This window comes from Oncorhynchus kisutch, unplaced genomic scaffold (genome assembly GCF_002021735.2).
Source record: "Oncorhynchus kisutch isolate 150728-3 unplaced genomic scaffold, Okis_V2 scaffold3967, whole genome shotgun sequence".
NCBI lineage: Eukaryota > Metazoa > Chordata > Actinopteri > Salmoniformes > Salmonidae > Oncorhynchus > Oncorhynchus kisutch.
The window spans coordinates 92,371-111,612 of record NW_022265912.1 but is presented as its reverse complement, the minus strand read 5'-3'; the positions used below and the strand labels follow the sequence as shown (position 1 = coordinate 111,612).

At 45.3% G+C, this 19,242-nt stretch overlaps 1 protein-coding gene across 6 annotated transcripts in view; it reads left to right on the top strand.

Moving 5' to 3' along the window:
• Positions 1 to 13,568: 13,568 nt before the first annotated feature.
• Positions 13,569 to 19,242, top strand: part of LOC116372541 (cell migration-inducing and hyaluronan-binding protein-like) — a 92,590-nt gene continuing 86,916 nt past the window's right edge. For 2 of the 6 annotated variants that reach the window (XM_031821376.1, XM_031821372.1), the window contains exon 1: positions 13,569 to 13,726. The gene's annotated coding sequence lies outside the window, so the exon portion shown is untranslated. Of the gene's footprint in view, positions 13,744 to 13,768; positions 14,461 to 15,518; positions 15,584 to 19,242 lie in introns of those variants that run through there. The other 4 variants (XM_031821371.1, XM_031821370.1, XM_031821374.1 and 1 more) reach the window with 3 other exon arrangements.

Sequence of the window (19,242 nt, the reverse complement as noted above, 5' to 3'; positions counted from 1 at the left end):
TAACTTACTAAGGGGCCTATGTTTTGACACAACGAGCCCTTTAACTTAACATCTAGTTTTTTCTGCTTGTCTTTTTAAAGAACGAAAAACTGCTTTAGTCCCATTTATTGTTTTGATACTGACATTTTTACAATGTTCTTTTCCAGTAAATGTTGATAGATTTACACTCTAATGCTGGTTTGTCAGAACCATATGTAATGTATCTATATCTCCTCTATACATGATATAAACCATTGATTTAAGGGCTATTCCAGCCTACTTGAGTTTAACACTGGAGTCACAGTATGCAAATCTAATGCATTAAAACAACTAGTGGGTACAGAGGTTTCTTAGTGTTAAACTGACAAAGAAAAAGCCTTAAATGTGCCGTGCTACAGATTGTCATTCATGTTGGCTGTGTTGCTTTCAGGCAACACAGTGGATGTTTTAATGCTTAATGGAATAAAGAATGCATGGAATTACATATACTTGTCTGTTCGATTGTTTTTAAACATTATCTCTGTCTTCTACTGTGCTGATGTTCCTGTCGATGTTCTAGCATCCATGAAGGAGCATTTATTTGTACCTTTATTTTACACTTGAGTAAATGAGGGATATTTTGAAAGAAGTTGCTTCTACACAGGTGTGGTTCCTGAGTTAATTAAGCAGTTAACATCCCATCATGCTTAGGGTCATGTATAATAATGCCCAGTTGATTATTATTTTGTCTACCATGGCTAGAAGAGATCTGTACCTTTGAAAGAGGGGTCTTAAAGGAGCAGAGGGGCATTGAAGGCTGTGTGTGTCTGTCACCAGATCTCAACTCAATTAGACACTTATGGGCGCAACTCTATATTAGGAAGGTGTTTTTAGAGGCGACTAGCTCAGTTTACTAAACTCTTGTTGAATAATCGCCTCCATAGTAGCCTGGGATAGTAATCTTTATAGCTAGTCACTAGCTTTATTATAGTTCCAGTATATCAGGTGGCAGGTAGCCTAGCGGTTAAGTGTTGGGCCAGTAACTGAAAGGTCGCTGGTTCGAATCCCAGAGTTGACTAGGTGTAAAATCGGTCTGTGTCCATGAGCAAGGCACTTAACTCTAATTGCTCCTGTAAGTCAACTGGTTAAGATGACATAAAATACAGGGTACTGTAGGTTCTAGGCAATACTCTTTCAGTGTTCAGAAATCTCTGTAGTCCAGGGACGGCGAGGGGAAACTTGAAGCCTCTTGTGAGAGTATAGTAGCAGCGAGAGTATAATAGCAGCTTGAGTCGTCTGAGAGTATAGTAGCAGCGTGAGTCGTGTGAGAGTATAGTAGCAGCGTGAGTATAGTAGCAGCGTGAGTCGTCTGAGAGTATAGTAGCAGCGTGAGTCGTCTGAGAGTATAGTAGCAGCGTGAGTCGTCAGAGTATAGTAGCAGCGTGAGTCGTGTGTGAGTATAGTAGCAGCGTGAGTCGTGTGAGAGTATAGTAGCAGCGTGAGTCGTGTGAGAGTATAGTAGCAGCGTGAGTCATCTGAGAGTATAGTAGCAGCGTGAGTCGTCTGAGAGTATAGTAGCAGCGTGAGTCGTGTGAGAGTAGTAGCAGCGTGAGTTGTGTGAGTATAGTAGCAGCGTGAGTCGTGTGAGAGTATAGTAGCAGAGCGAGTATAGTAGCAGCGTGAGTCGTGTGAGAGTATAGTAGCAGCGAGAGTATAGTAGCAGCGTGAGTCGTGTGAGAGTATAGTAGCCGCGTGAGTCGTGTGAGAGTAGTAGCAGTGTGAGTTGTGTGAGAGTATAGTAGCAGCGTGAGTCGTGTGAGAGTATAGTAGCAGCGTGAGTTGTGAGTATAGTAGCAGTGTGAGTCGTGTGAGAGTATAGTAGCAGCGTGAGTTGTGCGAGAGTATAGTAGCAGCGTGAGTTGTGTGAGAGTATAGTAGCAGCGTGCGTTGTGTGAGAGTATAGTAGCAGCGTGAGTCGTGTGAGAGTATAGTAGCAGCGTGAGTTGTGCGAGAGTATAGTAGCAGCGTGAGTTGTGTGAGAGTATAGTAGCAGCGTGAGTTGTGAGAGTATAGTAGCAGCGTGAGTTGTGAGTATAGTAGCAGCGTGAGTTGTGAGTATAGTAGCAGCGTGAGTTGTGAGTATAGTAGCAGCGTGAGTTGTGCGAGAGTATAGTAGCAGCGTGAGTTGTGTGAGAGTATAGTAGCAGCGTGAGTTGTGTGAGAGTATAGTAGCAGCGTGAATTGTGTGAGAGTATAGTAGCAGCGTGAGTCGTGTGAGAGTATAGTAGCAGCGCGAGTATAGTAGCAGCGTGAGTCGTGTGAGAGTATAGTAGCAGCGAGAGTATAGTAGCAGCGTGAGTCGTGTGAGAGTATAGTAGCAGCGTGAGTTGTGTGAGAGTATAGTAGCAGCGTGAGTCGTGTGAGAGTAGTAGCAGTGTGAGTTGTGTGAGAGTATAGTAGCAGCGTGAGTCGTGTGAGAGTATAGTAGCAGCGTGAGTCGTGTGAGAGTATAGTAGCAGCGTGAGTTGTGAGTATAGTAGCAGTGTGAGTCGTGTGAGAGTATAGTAGCAGTGTGAGTTGTGCGAGAGTATAGTAGCAGCGTGAGTTGTGTGAGAGTATAGTAGCAGCGTGAGTCGTGTGAGAGTATAGTAGCAGCGTGAGTCGTGCGAGAGTATAGTAGCAGCGTGAGTTGTGCGAGAGTATAGTAGCAGCGTGAGTTGTGTGAGAGTATAGTAGCAGCGTGAGTTGTGTGAGAGTATAGTAGCAGCGTGAGTTGTGAGTATAGTAGCAGCGTGAGTTGTGAGTATAGTAGCAGCGTGAGTTGTGAGTATAGTAGCAGCGTGAGTTGTGCGAGAGTATAGTAGCAGCGTGAGTTGTGTGAGAGTATAGTAGCAGCGTGAGTTGTGTGAGAGTATAGTAGCAGTGTGAGTCGTGTGAGAGTATAGTAGCAGTGTGAGTTGTGCGAGAGTATAGTAGCAGCGTGAGTTGTGTGAGAGTATAGTAGCAGCGTGAGTTGTGTGAGAGTATAGTAGCAGCGTGAGTCGTGTGAGAGTATAGTAGCAGCGTGAGTTGTGCGAGAGTATAGTAGCAGCGTGAGTTGTGTGAGAGTATAGTAGCAGCGTGAGTCGTGTGAGAGTATAGTAGCAGCGTGAGTTGTGCGAGAGTATAGTAGCAGCGTGAGTTGTGTGAGAGTATAGTAGCCGCGTGAGTCGTGTGAGAGTAGTAGCAGTGTGAGTTGTGTGAGAGTATAGTAGCAGCGTGAGTCGTGTGAGAGTATAGTAGCAGCGTGAGTTGTGAGTATAGTAGCAGTGTGAGTCGTGTGAGAGTATAGTAGCAGCGTGAGTTGTGCGAGAGTATAGTAGCAGCGTGAGTTGTGTGAGAGTATAGTAGCAGCGTGCGTTGTGTGAGAGTATAGTAGCAGCGTGAGTCGTGTGAGAGTATAGTAGCAGCGTGAGTTGTGCGAGAGTATAGTAGCAGCGTGAGTTGTGTGAGAGTATAGTAGCAGCGTGAGTTGTGAGAGTATAGTAGCAGCGTGAGTTGTGAGTATAGTAGCAGCGTGAGTTGTGAGTATAGTAGCAGCGTGAGTTGTGAGTATAGTAGCAGCGTGAGTTGTGCGAGAGTATAGTAGCAGCGTGAGTTGTGTGAGAGTATAGTAGCAGCGTGAGTTGTGTGAGAGTATAGTAGCAGCGTGAATTGTGTGAGAGTATAGTAGCAGCGTGAGTCGTGTGAGAGTATAGTAGCAGCGCGAGTATAGTAGCAGCGTGAGTCGTGTGAGAGTATAGTAGCAGCGAGAGTATAGTAGCAGCGTGAGTCGTGTGAGAGTATAGTAGCAGCGTGAGTTGTGTGAGAGTATAGTAGCAGCGTGAGTCGTGTGAGAGTAGTAGCAGTGTGAGTTGTGTGAGAGTATAGTAGCAGCGTGAGTCGTGTGAGAGTATAGTAGCAGCGTGAGTTGTGAGTATAGTAGCAGTGTGAGTCGTGTGAGAGTATAGTAGCAGTGTGAGTTGTGCGAGAGTATAGTAGCAGCGTGAGTTGTGTGAGAGTATAGTAGCAGCGTGAGTTGTGTGAGAGTATAGTAGCAGCGTGAGTCGTGTGAGAGTATAGTAGCAGCGTGAGTTGTGCGAGAGTATAGTAGCAGCGTGAGTTGTGTGAGAGTATAGTAGCAGCGTGAGTTGTGTGAGAGTATAGTAGCAGCGTGAGTTGAGAGTATAGTAGCAGCGTGAGTTGTGAGTATAGTAGCAGCGTGAGTTGTGAGTATAGTAGCAGCGTGAGTTGTGAGTATAGTAGCAGCGTGAGTTGTGCGAGAGTATAGTAGCAGCGTGAGTTGTGTGAGAGTATAGTAGCAGCGTGAGTTGTGTGAGAGTATAGTAGCAGTGTGAGTCGTGTGAGAGTATAGTAGCAGCGTGAGTTGTGCGAGAGTATAGTAGCAGCGTGAGTTGTGTGAGAGTATAGTAGCAGCGTGAGTTGTGTGAGAGTATAGTAGCAGCGTGAATTGTGTGAGAGTATAGTAGCAGCGTGAGTCGTGCTAGAGTGTACACTGGCCAGCTGCCAGGCTTAGGGGCTCCAAGCGAGGAAGGGGAGGTGAGCCAGCAACCTGTTTTACATGTCTGGGTGCCTGCCTGGAGGCCCGGGAGCTGGGCTCTGGGCCCGTGTACAAACAAAGATATGTGTTATTTACCTGATATGACTGTTGCCATCTGGGGTCTGAAGCCTTACATAGTAGCTACTATAAAGTGCATACGAAAGATTGGTCCTTGGAGCCGAATAGCAGTGTTTTCCTCTAATTGAAGAGGGAGCTGGATTGGTCTGACTATGTTGCGGCTACATACTGTACAGAGCAGCTTGTTCAAAACTGTCTCATTTGTGTGATGTGGTGGCAACAAGCACAATTGAAAAAAGGACAAGTGAGTTTTCATATCAAAGTTCCATGATGTGAGAATTAACTGCAGAACTTCAGGAATGTTTTCCATTTCCATTGGGGATCATGATCAAGCACGTTGACACTGAGAAAACACTAGCCATCTAGTGGACCCAAGCACTGCAACAACTACGTTTGAACAAGGGCATCTGTAGTTTAGTGTATTTATGTTAATACACATATGGGTAATTCCACCGTTACACAGGGATGTTGAGACTGTATAACAAACAAATGTATAACAAACAAAAAACAACAGAATGACTGCACCAACAGCACAAACTGTCATTCTGTTTCCAAACTTTGCATCTGCACTGTTAAATGTGTTTTTGTCAAAAGTTGAATGTCTAAGTTTGCAATCATTGGGTTTTGTTTGGCATACATTTTAAAGTGAAAAATCTGAGTCTCAATGTCACTCTGTTTTTGTGGAATGACCCATATCTAAAAACAAGCTCTGTAGCTGCAGTAATCTATTGAGATGTCCTTACTACTCTCTCCTCCTCTCCCTCACTCCCTCCCTCGCTCGCTATACCACCCCAAACTAAAGTAGCAGCACAAACATCAAGTTAAATGGAATCATCCCATGCAGATTTTACTGTGCAAGTCCTTCAGTAATCAACATGTAGGCTAATTAAATATTTTGTCTAATTCCAGCATTCCTCAGATAACGCCAGAAATCTACAAGGATTATTTAGTAGGAAATTACTGATTAACCAGCTAATCCATTTCTGGCTCTTGATAGATTTAAGTGATCCTTTAACCACAGGTTTAGGATCAGTTGATCATCCCCACATTTGAACTTTAAGTTAATTTCTCTTAGAGGTCATGGGCTGGTCACATCCGTACTGTACATGACTTGTGGGACGTGGAAAAGGTCTGGATGTGTGGTAGGGTGATTAAGGTTACTGTGAACCTTTTTCCCTGGCGCAAGACAATGACCCTGGCTGGCTGTTTCCTCAGACCATCTTCCTCACGGGGAATTCTGTAATTCCCACACTCAGCTGGCATGAACACAGATTACACACACTTCCCCATAGACACAAAGACATACACACTCACCTCCTGAAAGATTTACAGACACACACTTTCCACATACGCACTCACACACCCTCCCAGATACCCACACACGTCTTGAAACAGACAGCCCACCAAATCCCATGGGCATCCTCAACTAATAATGTAACGTCAAGCCTGAGCAGTGAGTTGTCCACTACCCTCAAGTCAAGTTCTATCTTCAGGGGAAATGTAATAGGCTTTCAGCCTGAGCAGGTTACTAACCTTCATAGAAGAGTGAGTCTAATGATTAAACTGTAATGCTTGGCTTTCCTTTTGTTCTAGTAACATATTTTTAGACATCCTATTGATTTATGTTTTCTTTGAGTTTCTGGCAATTTACCCTGAAACTTCTGAAGCAACATGGACCTAAGGGAGTTCACCAGCCAGGTTCCTGATGAGATCTTGAGGAGAAGATGGGGATGGATCGTCTACACCCTCCATCCCCACCGGGCATAGGCATCCTGGAGTCCACAAGGCCCCTCCATCCCCACCGGGCATAGGCATCCTGGAGTCCACAAGGCCCCTCCATCCCCACCGGGCATAGGGATGCTCTATCCTGGAGCCCACAAGGCCCCTCCATCCCCACCGGGCATAGGCATGCTCTATCCTGGAGTCCACAAGGCCCCTCCATCCCCACCGGGCATAGGCATGCTCTATCCTGGAGCCCACAAGGCCCCTCCATCCCCACCGGGCATAGGCATGCTCTATCCTGGAGCCCACAAGGCCCCTCCATCCCCACCGGGCATAGGCATGCTCTATCCTGGAGCCCACAAGGCCTCTCCATCCCCACCGGGCATAGGCATGCTCTAGCCTGGAGCCCACAAGGCCCCTCCATCCCCACCGGGCATAGGCATGCTCTATCCTGGAGCCCACAAGGCCCCTCCATCCCCACCGGGCATAGGCATGCTCTAGCCTGGAGCCCACAAGGCCCCTCCATCCCCACCGGGCATAGGCATGCTCTATCCTGGAGCCCACAAGGGAAACCGATTAGAGCATGGCCACGCAACACTGTAGGTGGGAGCTTGAGGCGAGAGAGAATCCTGAAGAGGTACTTACTTAGGAACTAACAGGATTAGGTACAATGTGGAACTTCCACAAGACAGAACTACTGTGGACGATCTTCAGCCTTTTTGGAGATGGTGTTCCATCACAGACCACAGCGCTTCATCTCATTTTCCACTGTTATTCTCCAGGTTTTCTTTTAGTCTGGAGAAAAGTACCTGAAGAAGAGTTTTATTACCTTTATTACCTTTATTTAACTAGGCAAGTCAGTTAAGAACAAATTCTTATTTTTAATGACAACCTAAGAACAGTGGGTTAACTGCCTTGTTCAGGGACAGAACGACAGATTTGTACCTTGTCAGCTCGGGGATTTGAACTTGCAACCTTTCGGTTACTAGTCCAACGCGCTAACCACTAGGCTACGCTGCCACCCCAGAGTGGGATTAGGGTTGCCAAATTTGACAAATCAGCACCTTTCCCAAAATTGCCAGATGCTCCAGAAATACCAGTTGGAAGATCAGCAGGAAATCCAGAATCCTCCAACCAGGATTTCTGGAAAACCTAGGAATTTGTGAAAATTGCAGACATTATGCAACCCTACATGGGATGGAGAGGAGTCATCGATGACCTATGCTCCCTGCAGGAGTGATGAGCCTGTAAAGCCATTTCAATGTTCTTCCACTTTGTTGTATGTGTAGTCAGCAGATTTTTCCCAATAAACTTCCTTTAGCTTGTGGATAGAAATCCAATAACATATTGTTGATGTGGACAGTCTTTCCTAATGTATTTAGGTATTACTCTACACACGAGCATGTGCTCTAGCGTACCTACAGAGAAACAAGTTGGAAAACTCAGTGAGTGGTTCTTCCACCTTGAAGTAGTTGTTCCATTGGTGTCAATGACACTTAAGGTATATTCAAAGCATTCATGTCTCACTGCTAAGCCCATTCTCTGCTCTCTTTCACTCCATCTTGCCTTTCTCTCTATCTCACCCGCTCTCTCTCCTCTCTCCCAGTCTCACCCCTCCCTCTCTCTCCCTGTCTCACCCCTCCCTCTCTCTCCTTGTCTCACCCCTCCCTCTCCCAGTCTCACCCCTCCCTCTCTCCCTATCTCACCCCTCCCTCTCTCTCCCTGTCTCACCCCTCCCTCTCTCTCCCTGTCTCACCCCTCCCTCTCCCTCTCTCTCTGTCTCACCCCTCCCTCTCTCTCCCTGACTCACCCCTCCCTCTCTCTCTCTATCTCACCCCTCCCTCTCTCCCTGTCTCACCCCTCCTCTTTGTTGCAGCATTGATAACGTTCTCAGCCTTCATTATCCCAATTCCTTACAATTCTGAAGATGGACAGCTACTGGCACACACTCACCCCGTGTCTCAGCAGATGGAGGTCATTTTAGAAGATATGGAAGCCCTCTCCTGGAACTGGCCTCACACTGAGGGAGTTCCTGACAACTGTGGAACTGGCCTCACACTGAGGGAGTTCCTGACAACTGTTGATCAGGCCTCACACTGAGGGAGTTCCTGACAACTGTGGAACTGGCCTCACACTGAGGGAGTTCCTGACAACTGTGGAACTGGACTCACACTGAGGGAATTCCTAACAACTGTTGATCAGGCCTCACGCTGAGGGAGTTCCTGACAACTGTGGAACTGGCCTCACACTGAGGGAGTTCCTGACAACTGTTGATCAGGCCTCACACTAAGGGAGTTCCTGACAACTGTTGATCAGGCCTCACGCTGAGGGAGTTCCTGACAACTGTTGATCAGGCCTCACAGAAGGGAGTCTGACATGTTTTCCAAACATGGGGAATGCATTACTGACTCAGTTGTTCTCTGTAGCAACACAACACACTGCCAGAGAAGGGTTGGTAGGGGGGAAGGATAGGGAGGAGGTGGATGGAAGGAGGGGTTTCAGGCAACGTTTCATAATCAACTGATTAAAAGTAATTATATAGTTCATAGTCTATTCAAAACTCTGTTTATAGCCTTGATCATTTAAACGGGAAACAGCTTAATTATTCAGCAGTGTTTATCGTGCTCATCTATCGAGACTTCAGGTGGAAGGAGGGGATTGGAATGAGGGAAGGCGAGGGAGGAGGGAAGGTGGGGGGGAGGGGATGGGATGGGAGGAGGGAAAGAGGGGGGTAGAAGGATGGAAGGTGAGGGAGGAGGGGATGAAGGAGAGGGAGGAGGGAAGGCGAGGGAGGAAGGGATGGAAGGAGAGAGAGAGAGAGAGAGAGAGAGGAGGGAAAGAGGGGGGTAGAAGGGGGGAAAGCGAGGGAGGAAGGGATGGATGGATGGAAGGAGAGGGAGGAGGGGATGGAAGGAGAGGAAGGAGGGAAAGAGGGGGGTAGAAGGAGGGAATGAAGGGTGAGGGGACACAGGGACCAGTGTTCCCTTCTAGTTCCTCTCTATCAGTAGTCTAAAGTAACGCTCTCTCTCTCACACACACACAAACACATATGGACAGGAGGTGGTCAGAGTTGTGTAAATTGAGAGATGACACATTGTGTTTTTTCTGTTATGTATCTTTCCTTTGGATTGGCCATTTTCGACACAATCTTGCATGAAGAGTTATAATTGGACATAAATTGCCAGGTGGTTTAAAATTATTTTGTTTGCAGCTTTATTTTTTAGGCAATTTGTTTATTTCTGGCTCTTTTAACATTTAAGCCACCCATGCTGTACGTTATGCAAGTAACAGCGGGAGAGCGGCATTGTCTAGTAACTAGAAACGCTGGTCTGTTTGAACACCTGTATAGATAACGTTCTAACACCGTAAATGCCGGGTGCTTCAGCCCGGCCATGTGAATTTAAATGTCCTCTCACAACGACACAGGGAGAGAACGAGGAGGAGAGGGAGATCTGTAACGTTCTCCTATTAGCCGGTGCGACTGAAAGCCAACATTTCAGTGAGGATAATCCGTCTCCAGCAACAACAAGGAGGCTAGGCCAAATATGTGCGCCGTATTTAATGAGGACCTCTGACTGTGTGGAAATTACATTACTATAGTATACTTTTTGATTGCGATAGTAGGCCTGTCACGCATTTTTGAACACGCATTGTTGTCTATACTGTGATACAGTATATTCAAGCGGAGATGGGAGCTGTATAGCAATGAGGAACTAGATTTTATGCAAACGCGACTTTTTGGCATTTTACACTTAATTAACTTGGAGCATGCCTCGGTGCCGCAGTGTCTCGGTATTAGGTAAACATGACGGGCCCGGCTGCCAAACGCCGGTGATAATTCCCCCAGCACTGTCCCTTGTTCCTGCTCTGAAGTTAGAGTGTTAACGTCTGACAGACGCAGCGCTCTTTAGCTCTGGCGGGTCTCACTTTATTCAGTTATCAATCGGTATTGATCAGGCAACGTTTCATAATCAACTGATTAAAAGTAATTATATAGTTCATAGTCTATTCATAACTCTGTTTATAGCCTTGATCATTTAAACGGGAAACAGGCTAATCATTGAACCGTGTTTAGCCGACTCATCTACGGAGACTTCACCTCAGCCGTCCTGTCTCGAAATATACACAGCCTGTATTCAGTTTCGTTGCTCACATCCCATTTAACAGCGGCCCCTACGGATGAATACTGGGACATATTTGACAGTATTTCCCAGTAGCCCGATTCATCCTGATAGCAGCTGCCTACAGGGATGGGACTGTTCTGTTCCAATGAGTTGGTCTTTATGTTGCCTAAGGCTATGGCAGTACTCAGCGGGGATTCCTGAAGGCGGACTGGTCGGCTATGCAGACCTGATCCACACTAAGCTTTTGGTTGACAGGTGGGTTTGACTTAAACCGTGTCTAACCAGAAAGAAGTATGTTAACGTTGGTATTGTCTGTAGCAGTGGTTCCCAAACGTTTTATAGTCCCGTACCCCTTCAAACGTCCAACCTCCAGCTGCGTACCCCTTCAAACGTCCAACCTCCAGCTGCGTACCCCCTCTAGCAGCAGGGTCAGCGCACTCTCAAATGTTTTTTTGTTTTTTGCCATCATTGTAAGCCTGCCACACACACACTATACCATACATTTGTTAAACATCAGAATGAGTGACTTTTTGTCACAAACCCGCTGCTCTTTATTTAACCATCTTACATATAAAACCTTATTTGTTCATTGAAAATTGTGAATAACTAACCACAGGTTAATGAGAAGGTTGTGCTTGAAAGGATGCACATAACTCTGCAATGTTGGGTTGTATTGGAGAGTTTCAGACTTAAATCATTTTCACCACAGTCTGTGTCTCTATTTCGTTTTCAGGCTAGTGAGGGCAGAGAATCCACTCTCTGTCTTGACTACTTAGCATGTTAGCTAACCCTTCCCCTAACCTTAACCCTTTAGCTAACCCTTCCCCTAACCTTAACCCTTTTAGCTAACCCTTCCTCTAACCTTAACCCTTTTAGCTAACCCTTCCCCTAACATTAACCCTTTAGCTAACCCTTCCCCTAACCTTAACCCTTTTAGCTAACTCTTCCCCTAACCTTAACCCTTTTAGCTAACCCTTCCCCTAACCTTAACCCTTTTAGCTAACCCTTCCCCTAACCTTAACCCTTTTAGCTAACCCTTCCCCTAACCTTAACCCTTTTAGCTAACCCTTCCCCTAACCTTAACCCTTTAGCTAACCCTTCCCCTAACCTTAACCCTTTAGCTAACCCTTCTCCTAACCTTAACCCTTTTAGCTATCCCTTCCCCTAACCTTAACCCTTTTAGCTAACCCTTCCCCTAACATTAACCCTTTAGCTAACCCTTCCCCTAACCTTCACCCTTTTAGCTAACCCTTCCCCTAACCTTCACCCTTTTAGCTAACCCTTCACCTAACCTTACCTTAACCTAACTCCTAATCTTAACCCTAACCCTTAGCCTAGCTGATGTTAGCATTTGCCACCTATAAAATGTTAGCCACAACAAATGGGAATTCGTAACTTATCTAAGTTTCGCACATTTGTAAGAAATTTTATATTTTGCAAATTCGTAACATATTGTATGTTTTTTGAAAATCATAACATATCATACGAATTGTATTTTGCAACATATCATACAAAATGGGAGATGGACAACTACAAATTAGTACATACCATACGAAATCTTACATATTTTACTAAATGGAGCATCTCGGATTTACATGCAGAATAATACGAAATGCTCTGAGAGCTGGTTGCAAAAGGTGCCATATATGAAGCAAGCAGAACCCTTGTTGGTTCTATACAGAACCTTTTTTCTAAGAGTGTAACAATCTAGCCTATTCGACAAGAGACTTTTGAGTTTCAAAGCTCCATTTCATGGTATCAACCTCCTCAACCATAGCAGGACAGTTACGAAACTCCCATGTTTGACCTGTAAGCTAATGTACAGACAGGAACAAGACAGTCGGTATGGAGAGAAATAAGAATGGAGAGGAACGCATAGAGAAATAAGAATGGAGAGGAACGCATAGAGAAATAAGAATGGAGAGAAACGTTAGAGGAATAAGAATGGAGAGGAACGCATAGAGAAATAAGAATGGAGAGGAACGCGTAGAGAAATAAGAATGGAGAGGAATGCGTAGAGAAATAAGAATGGAGAGGGACTCGTAGAGAAATAAGAATGGAGAGGAACGCGTAGAGAAATAAGAATGGAGAGGAACGCATAGAGAAATAAGAATGGAGAGGAACGCGTAGAGAAATAAGAATGGAGAGGAACGCGTAGAGAAATAAGAATGGAGAGGAACGCGTAGAGAAATAAGAATGGAGAGGGAGGCGTAGAGAAATAAGAATGGAGAGGAACGCATAGAGAAATAAGAATGGAGAGGGACGCGTAGAGAAATAAGAATGGAGGGACCCGTAGAGAAATAAGAATGGAGAGGAACGCGTAGAGAAATAAGAATGGAGAGGAACGCATAGAGAAAGCGATGGTGAGGGACAGCGATAGGATAAAGACCAGAGAGAGAGAGATGGGTGGGCGGGTAGTGAGAAAGAGGGGTGAGTGGGAAGTGAGAAAGAGGGGTGGGTGGGTAGTGAGAAAGAGGGGTGGGTGGGTAGTGGGAAAGAGGGGTGAGTGGGTAGTGGGAAAGAGGGGTGAGTGGGTAGAGAGAAAGAGGGGTGAGTGGGTAGTGAGAAAGAGGGGTGAGTGTGTGCAGAGGGGATTGGGAGGGGAGTAGAGGAAAGAAGAGAAGGGATAAAAGTGTAGGTCATGCGGATATAGGTGGCAAGGATATAGGTGGCAAGGTAGACAGAAGAAATTCCAGTGCACCAAACACTCACACAGTATTTCTACTGGCAGCTCATGTTCCCGAGCACCAAGTCACATCACCAGTAGTGTAGGCTACAATATACTTATCTGCGGAAATCCCACTTTTATTTTCCACTTTTAGTTTCCATAGTCTAATTAATGCATATTTTAAATAGATTTCAGGTTACTGGCCCTGCATCAAAATGCACTTACAACGTAGGCCTACACATTTGCCTCCAATTCTCAAATGATTTTATACATTTTTCAGTCCTCCTAGAATAGCGCTAAAGTAGTCTTTATAGATTATATCTACAATAGGCCTCCGACAATGGAATGATAGAAATGGCTTAGAAATGGACCGGACCAATGAGTGTGCGGTGGGCGTGTCCTCCTGCCTCTGCTGGTGTAAACAGCGTGTTCAGAAGCGCCAGGCTCGCGCGGAGCGGAGAGGAGATGCGTGTATAAATATCAGAGTGCCTCTTCTCTCCGCTATAGCAGACCTGACACATGGCCTAATTGTCCCTGTCACATCTCCTGTGTGTCCTCACCAAGATCGCACTTCCCGAAGGAGTCGACTAGAAAACGGTTGGTTTATTCTACAGGTTGGTGCGTCTCTCGATCTCGGTGGAGTTAGCTAACTACTAAACCTTTTGGGGATTTAAAAACAACTCCAGCTCGCTGCGCGCCTCTCTTTTTCTCTTCGCTCTGCTCTTACTCTAGTGTCAAAGCCAAAGCCACCGGTGTATCGGTAGTCTAGCCTGCTAATAGGAATACAACAGACTGCTTTGGGTCGCTGTGGACTGTACATGCTGCAGAAAGGAGCGGCCAGTGCCAGCTGTGGCTGTAAGGACCAGCCAGAGGTGTTTGTTTTCAAGGTGCGCCTTTTTGCGGTTCGTTCCAGCTCATCTCCTCCCAGTGCCATTGATCAGTGTCAAAATAAATCGGGCTACAAAATATACATGTATCCCTATATGTAATTAATGCAATTTACACAATGCCATCCTTATAGACTTTGACCGTGCATGACAGTAACAATGGTACGGTATCTGTGCGTTAACAACCGTATCATGTACCAACACGTTTCACCCGGCAAGCAAGCACAACTCGCGCAAGTGGTAGAATTGTTAAAACCACAAATTCTATTTATAGGGCTGGTTTATGTATGATGTTGTATAATATGATACCGTGCAGCAAGGGTAGCCTATGCTGTGTATTTTCAAGCGCTCCGTTCGCATGTGCCACTGTATCTTGCGCTCGCTTCTCGTAACGTGCGCTCCCGGTTTCGCTGCCCTGGGGGGCATCAAGTGCACAGTCATCAGGTATGTGTTTTTTATATTCTTCCAACAACATTCCGTCATTTTCAACATGTCCATATTTTCAAGTTGTATTGCTGATAATAGTTCGGTGTTTTTCAGATTGATGCGCCCATATACGAACCCATAGCTAATCGGTGATTATATCGAACTCAGTCAGTATTGGTGAGGTAAGAGCAGCGTTAGTTTAGTTTATACTAGCCTATGTACCCAACATGTTCAACGTGACAGTTGAGGTTTGACTGAGGCTGTAAGGGCATATTGATGGTGAATATAAGACTTGCTTAGAATATGACAGAGCTGTTCAATAAGTGAATGGATTTCCTGCTGTAATTGAAGTCTTTAGAGGGCTTAGTGGTCAGGGAATAAGCAGTGTGCATGTTTCTGTGTGTGTGTGTGTGTGTGTGTGTGTGTGTGTCAGATTTAAGAAAGGGGAAAAGTTAACCCTGTACTTCCCCCTCCTTCTTTCAGTCGTTCTTGTAAAAGATGCATAGCTAGCAGAGATGACAATGATGATGATATCAAATCTCAGGAAAGGAATGACCATGACCGGATTTCAAGGCCATAATTGACAAGATCCCTGCATGAGAGAACGAGAGAGAGACAGAGAGGGAGGGAGGGATGTTTGGAAGCAACAGAGGTCCACATTAGAGCCACAGAACAGGGATTGAAGGAACACCCATTGGAACCATGTAATCAGTCCTGGGAATGTCAAAGCATCTCAGAGAAACAGATACCTGGGTTTGACTGACAGCCAGAGGTTGACAAACGAATTGGTATATTCAGAATGTACTCTAGGTTTCCACACATAACCCATAACCAAGGAGAGGAGAGAAAAAGGCAAGGAGAGTGAGAGAAGAGGGGAGGGGAGGAGAGAAAGGAAAGAGAATAGGGGAGGAGTGGAGAGAGAAAGAAGAATGGAGAAGAGAAAAGGAGGACAAGAGAAGAGATGGGATGAAAGGAGAAGAAAGGACAGATGAGGAGGAGAAAGGACAGATGATGAGAGGAGAGGAGGAGAAAGGACAGATGATGAGAGGACAGACGATGAGAGGAGAGGAGGAGAAAGGACAGATGAAGAGAAGATAGGTGAGGAGAAGAGAGTCATGAGAAGAAGTCAGGAATACAGCAGGTGAGTGCAACCTTTCCTTGCCTTCTTTTGACTTGCAAATATTACTGTGCATACATCGCCCAAGGGGCAGGTGTGTGTGTGATACCCTCTTACCAAGGTCACTCTCAAAGGTATCTGTAGAATGACCAGAATAACACAGACAACCCCATTTCTCATGAAGTGTATAAAATTTGGCACTACAGTTTATCATATGTCTGTATGGTGGTGGATGTACACATACTGTAGGTGTGGTGGTGGATACACACATAGACTATATATTACGATGAGGGGAGGAGGGAGAGAGAAGGATACAGAGGAAGAGTGGACGAGATGTTTGGAGAGGGAAGTATAGAGAGAGAGAAAGTAGAGGGGAAGAGAGGTGGAGAGGGATCTAGAAAGAGATTGAGGAGAGCTATACAGAGAGATTTAGAGAGAGGGGCCTACAGTCTAATTATTACTCTAACAGCTACTAGTATCACTCCATCTATTTGAGCTTGTTCTGTGGTTTTCTTAGTATAGATATAGAATGACTAGAAAGGACATTCCATTCATGTTGTTGTGGCTCATATTGGCTACAGCAATCAGAATGCTCAGTGCATTGACTCATATCATCTCCTCATCCCTCAGACTCTCATTGCCTTTCTAAATGCTGTTTGCATGCAGCAATGTGTGTGCGTGCATGTGCTTGCAATGATATGAAGTGGACCATGACAAAGCCAGTGAATTTCAGGCTGGTGCATTTCAACTTGCATGCTATTCCGTTTTGTACATCCCTTCCAACTTATTAGCAGCTCGTCTGTGTTTTTTTTCTGAGCTGTGTTCAATCTGCTAGGTCTATTTCTGTTTCTATGCTGCGTATATTTCAATGTTCATTCTGCTAGGTCTGCACGTTTTTTTATATGTACCATCTGTCAAGTCCATTTCTATGTTAATTCCGCTAGTTGTATTTCTATGTCCCTTCTGCTAGGTCTCTTTCTATGTCCCTTCTGCTAGGTCTCTTTCTATGCCCCTTCTACTAGGTCTCTTTCTATGCCCCTTCTACTAGGTCTCTTTCTATGTCCCTTCTGCTAGGTCTCTTTCTATGTCCCTTCTGCTAGGTCTCTTTCTATGTCCCTTCTGCTAGGTCTCTTTCTATGTCCCTATCTGCTAGGTCTCTTTCTATGCCCCTTTTACTAGGTCTCTTTCTATGTCCCTTCTGCTAGGTCTCTTTCTATGCCCCTTCTGCTAGGTCTCTTTCTGTGTCCCTTCTGCTTAGGTCTCTTTCTGTGTCCCTTCTGCTAGGTCTCTTTCTATGTCCCTTCTGCTAGGTCTCTTTCTATGTCCTTTCTGCTAGGTCTCTTTCTATGTCCTTTCTGCTAGGTCTCTTTCTGTGTCCCTTCTGCTAGGTCTCTTTCTATGTCCCTTCTGCTAGGTCTCTTTCTATGCCCCTTCTGCTAGGTCTCTTTCTGTGTCCCTTCTGCTAGGTCTCTTTCTGTGTCCCTTCTGCTAGGTCTCTTTCTATGTCCCTTCTGCTAGGTCTCTTTCTATGTCCTTTCTGCTAGGTCTCTTTCTGTGTCCCTTCTGCTAGGTCTCTTTCTATGTCCCTTCTGCTAGGTCTCTTTCTGTGTCCCTTCTGCTAGGTCTCTTTCTATGTCCCTTCTGCTAGGTCTCTTTCTATGTCCCTTCTGCTAGGTCTCTTTCTATGTCTATTCTGCTGGTTTTGTTTTTATATGTACATTCTGCTAGGTCTCTTTCTATGTCCATTTTGGTATACATATTTCTATTGTTATTCTGCTAGGTCTATGTCTACATACATTCTGCTAGGTCTATGTCTACATACATTCTGCTAGGTCTATGTCTACATACATTCTGCTAGGTCTATGTCTACATACATTCTGCTAGGTCTATGTCTACATACATTCTGCTAGGTCTATGTCTACATACATTCTGCTAGGTCTATGTCTACATACATTCTGCTAGGTCTATGTCTACATACATTCTGCTAGGTCTATGTCTACATACATTCTGCTAGGTCTATGTCTACATACATTCTGCTAGGTCTATGTCTACATACATGCTGCTAGGTCTATGTCTACATACATTCTGCTAGGTCTATGTCTACATACATTCTGCTAGGTCTATGTCTACATACATTCTGCTAGGTCTATGTCTACATACATTCTGCTAGGTCTATGTCTACATACATTCTGCTAGGTCTATGTCTACATACATTCTGCTAGATCTTATTTCTATGTCAATTCTGCTGGTTTTGTTTTTATATGTACATTCTGCTAGGTCTATTTCTACATACATTCTGCTAGGTCTATTTCTACTGTGTGGGTGAGTCACTCTCTGAGACAGAGATTCAGGAGTTCTTGGCACGCATATGTTGTTTAACACTGGGGAGCACACACACACACATACACACTGCCATCGTGGAAGAGGGAGCGAGCTGCCAGAGGCCACCATTTACTCCAGGAAAGCATCAGGGCTCCAGCATAGTTTCAGAGGGGAAAGTAACACAAACACACACACCTTCCCTCGCTCATGTGTCTGTACAAGCCTTCTGGCTTGGCCAGTTGCTCTCTGCCTCCTCCTTAGGAAAATACCAGCTCTTCATATTATATTGTACAAGCCTTCTGGCTTGGCCAGTTGCTCTCTGCCTCCTCCTTAGGAAAATACCAGCTCTTCATATTATATTGTACAAGGTGCCAAGCAGAAACCAAATGCCACCCTATTTCCTACATAGTGCACTACTTTTGAACAGGGCCCAATAGGGAATAGGGTGCCATTTAGGATGTATCTTCTAGTAGTTTTGGCCTATCCATCAAGCCCTTAATGGGGTGTGAAGTTGTTCTGAGTGGTTGTTGTCCCGTCTCACCCTGCCAGCCTTGCAGCTAGTTCCCCCTGGCATGTATCTTAGGATTCATCCCAAATGGTACCCTATTCCTACTTTGTGCACTACTTTTGACCAGAGCCCTATGAGTGCTAGTCTAATGGAGTGCACTATGTAGGGACTAGGGTGTCATTTGGGACGGAGACTGAGGCTAAGGAGTTAATTAATGAAATAAAACAGTGATCGGTCCAAGAAGTGGATAACATGGTGTAAATTGATACCAGGCGTTTCCATGGCTTGGCTTAGCATCTTGCTTTCTCCTCCTCCGCTGGGGGTTATTTTGGTTTGTGTGTGTGTGTGTACATGTGTGTTATTTTGGGTGGTGTGTTTGAGGCCTATGGGCTGACTTGGCTAGCCCTAATCTGACCCGGCAGACAGGTGGACACTGACAGATCTCTCTGTGTCTCTCTGTCTTTGTCTGTATGTCTCTCTCTGTCTGTATGTCTCTCTCTGTCTGTTTGTCTCTCTCTCTGTCTGTATGTCTGTCTGTATGTCTCTGTCTATTCCTACTTTGTCTCTCTGTCTGTATATCTCTCTGTCTGTATGTCTCTGTGTCTGCCTTTTTTCTTTCTCTCTCTCTGTCTGTATGTCTGTCTGTATGTCTCTCTGTCTGTATGTCTTTCTGTCTGTATGTCTCTGTGTCTATTCCTACTTTGTCTCTCTGTCTGTATGTCTCCGTGTCTGCCTTTTTTCTTTCTCTCTCTCTCTCTCTCTCTCTCTCTGTCTGTCTGTCTGTCTGTCTGTCTGAGCCCTAATCTGACCCGGCAGACAGGTGGACACTGACAGATCTCTCTGTGTCTCTCTG